Below are 3,683 nucleotides of genomic sequence, written 5' to 3' on the forward strand. Positions count from 1 at the left end.
GAATATTTTATTGCAGTATTCATTGGCATGATGATCTATTGTATTTCTGGTAGCATTGGACATCTAAATAAATTCTTTACCATGAAGGTTAAAGGCATATTCAAGTGGATTCGAAAAGATAAATAACAATGGGAACTTGCCTTTCTGATCATATCTGTTACAGGCTGCAAGTTACGTTTGATAGAGGAAGCAAGTTTGGACTGAATGTTAATGTCTTTCTAGCAAGGATTCCAAATGGGAAATTCAGAGTCACAAGAATCTGACGATAATTTATACCGGTACAAGCCACCTGCAAAATGGCGTGGCAAGGAAGAAAGCCAAAAGAAGTTTCAGTTTGATGACATGGAGCGGGCTCGGCGTTTTCTCATCATGGAATACGAGGGAGAAACCTACAAACCTTCAGGAGATAAAGAGCAGCCAAAAAAATAAATAAAACAATTCAAAGAGCTTTGATCGGTATGTGCAAGTCTGTCCTACAAGGCTATTGTATAAGTACAAGTGACTAATACAAGGGGACGTGTTTTAGCAATGTGCTTGGTCTTTAACATTGAAAAGATTTTTTTGTTTTAAAAACCCACAAATCCCAAAACTTATGTATCGTAGTACAGTAAGTGATTCTTCTTTATAATACTGTTCATGGCAATCATAAACATTACGTGTAATATGAGTTAGAGAACTTTTATACTGGAAGATGTTCCAGCATAATATGTAGACACAAATATCGCATTATTTAGTGATTTAAATTCACATTATGTAGATTCTCTTTTCCCATGATCTAAAATTGATAAAACAAATTAAACTGAATGGGATTTGTTACCCTACCTTTGTTATTGGAGGGCAGCGGTATACTGAGTTACTTTATTGTGAGGTACCATAACATGTGATGAAGCTACTGAATCAGACAAAGAACCACAGAAGTACAAAGAGAGCATATTACGTGTATTATTGTACCACATGACCAGGAGTCACATAAAGATGTGGAAACCATTTTTATGGCAAATATTCATATAACCTTATTAGAACTTTTCTGCGAAGAAGCACATTGCCACATTTGTCTAGTCGTAGAATCCGGTGTAAACTCCCCTTCTAACTCCATATGATCCCAGCACAAAACAATCCAACCTTTCTAGCCCCCAATTTATATGGGATTGGCAAAGTCTACTACTCCATATTGTGTCAAGAATTTTATTTGCTTAAGTTATTCATAAAAAAAAACGTTCTTACATGATAATATCCCTCACATGCACTGATACACAAAATCTTGGGGCGCCTACTCTTCTCAAACGATGCAGAGAGCAAGTTTATAATTTATGCAAATGTTTTATCAAGCAGATTGAAAATTATAAGTCGAATTATACATGGCTGTGTGAGCAACGATTAAAGTTATACAGAATAATGTATGCCACAGGGACACTCTGTTAGATTGTATGTTTAAAACCTGTAGCATATCTATAGGTGAAAAATATTCTCTTTCCTGTAACCCAGCAAAGCGTCCTAAAATTATTGCTGACTCCCTTATTTTGCTTGTATTATATTTTTAACGAATGTTAATTCAGCAAATTTTCACTTCGGGTATTTTCGGAATTTTTGTGTCATTGTGATATTTATATTTAACCACTTGGACTACGTGTTAGTTCTTCAGTTGTCAATAAGAACTCAGAGAGAATACATGAATTCATATATTGAACAAAATTTGTTTTAAAATATTTAACCTATTGACCCAATTATTTTCAGATATGTTAAAGGACACATGGAATTTGTTTACTTGGTCCAATCAATGTTTTAGGGTATATAGAAACGTAAAGTAACAGCTGCCTTACTGAATTCGCAAACTTTATTCATCACTTGAAGGGACTGTTCTATTTAAACGAACGATAAAGACACCAGAGAATGGAATTTTGATTAGAATATTCAGAATTGTTTACTTTCATTTACGTTTCCTTTTCAGTTTGAATTCTGATGGGAAAGGACAAGATCTTGTGAAAATTGATACGAAAATAAAGTGTGGATTGGAGAGATGCAAAGCAAGGACCAATGATATTTGGCTTGGCCATATGTGCAAGATCAAATGTTCCGGAAACCAAGATAGCAATATATGATTGCCTGAATGAAGTCTGCAGAATTTCCACTCATCTTTTCATGTTCGTCGAGTATGTTGAGAGCAATGGGACCGGTTGGGTAAGAGAACACAAAAGAGCCTAGTGGTATGAAGAACTTGCAGGAGTGGACCCAATGCTATTGACTTCGCGCATCACAAAGTATAATAAACGTGAAAATTAGTCGCACAGAGATTTGTTCCGTCTGTCACACATCAAACTGAAAAATGATTGTTTGAAAGTCATCATAAGGTTTGTTATCAAAGGACTTAAGGAGGCAAAGAAGTTACAAGATGAACTTGTGAATGATGCAAATCTGCATCATATCATTGAACTCTTGGAGGCAATGGAAAAAGCAAGAAAATGTACAGATGAGAAAATGATGATACAACCAATTGAGGAGCACATTATTGACCGTGAGCATGTTCCAGCCCCTCTCTTCAATTATAAAGAAGTTTGTGAAGCCCATTTGCAGAAGATGCCGATAACTGCAATGGTCCGTAACATTGGAAAGATGACGTCAATGGGTCTTCTTATGTCGGCTCCAAGTGCGAGAAAAAAATTAGACAAAAGCTGAAGGAGGAAAAACATTGAAATTGATATATATAAAAAACCCAGAGTTCACCCCTTCAATGAACGTATGGCTTTGAACCTGTACAAAATGAGACATGGTGAAAAGGGACACCTGAAGTGGAAACCTAATGAAAAGGTGATGGCTGCGTTGGACAGTGCTTTTTACTTGTCCTTTAAAGTTGTTGAACCGACTGGGAAGCGATATATGCTAGCTATAGATGTTTGTGACCATGAGCGAGCCATGTATGGGAGCGCAGAGCCTCACTTGCCGCGATGCTGCAACAACCATGATAAAGGCTACCATTCGAACTGAAAAAGATTGTGAGGTTTTTGCCTTCTCACACGAACTTCGTCATGGTCATTTTACAAAAGAAGAAAACCATAATGAGGTCATTGAGAAACTCAAGAAGATACCTTTAGGTGTTAATAATAGTGCTCTTTTCATGCTATATGCAATGGAAAAGAAAACTAAGTGTGATGTTTTCACTGCGTACACACACATTGAGACACGCTTTGGAGAGGTCCATCCCTACAAGGCCATTCAGGACTACAGAATAAAGAGAAAGATCAAGAATGCTAAATTGATTGTGGTCGGCATGTCTTCAAACGGATTCGCCATTGCTGATCCGGACGACATCAACATGTTGGATATCGCTGGATTTGATTCAGGGGCCATTTAAATCATGCACAATTTTATTGTTATTGGCTAAATTCAAAACATTAAATATAATCCTCTGCATTCATACCACAAGGGTGATACACACATCTGATGGACATATGGATTTATAGGTTGTTCCTTATGCTGAAGCAATATACTTGCACATATCTATGTATTAAAGTTTCATATCTATGTATAATTTCATATTCCTGTATATATAAAGTTTTGCGCATACCTGTTAAATCTTTGTTTTTTATGTTATCTATATCATGTGTTCTAAGTGACTATTTTTTGTTTACAAATGTCCTACCAATATACAGCAAACTATTGAGAAGGAAATTGTCTGCTGTACTAAC

General features: G+C 36.1%; 1 pseudogene; it reads left to right on the forward strand.

Moving 5' to 3' along the window:
• Positions 1-2,232: 2,232 nt before the first annotated feature.
• On the forward strand, positions 2,233-3,379 carry LOC149769942 (RNA-binding protein RO60 pseudogene; annotated as a pseudogene).
• The last annotated feature ends 304 nt before the right edge of the window (positions 3,380-3,683 follow it).

The sequence above is a fragment of the Sinohyriopsis cumingii genome, unplaced genomic scaffold, assembly GCF_028554795.1.
Source record: "Sinohyriopsis cumingii isolate HCF-2022 unplaced genomic scaffold, ASM2855479v2 utg002967l, whole genome shotgun sequence".
Taxonomy (NCBI): Eukaryota; Metazoa; Mollusca; class Bivalvia; order Unionida; family Unionidae; genus Sinohyriopsis; species Sinohyriopsis cumingii.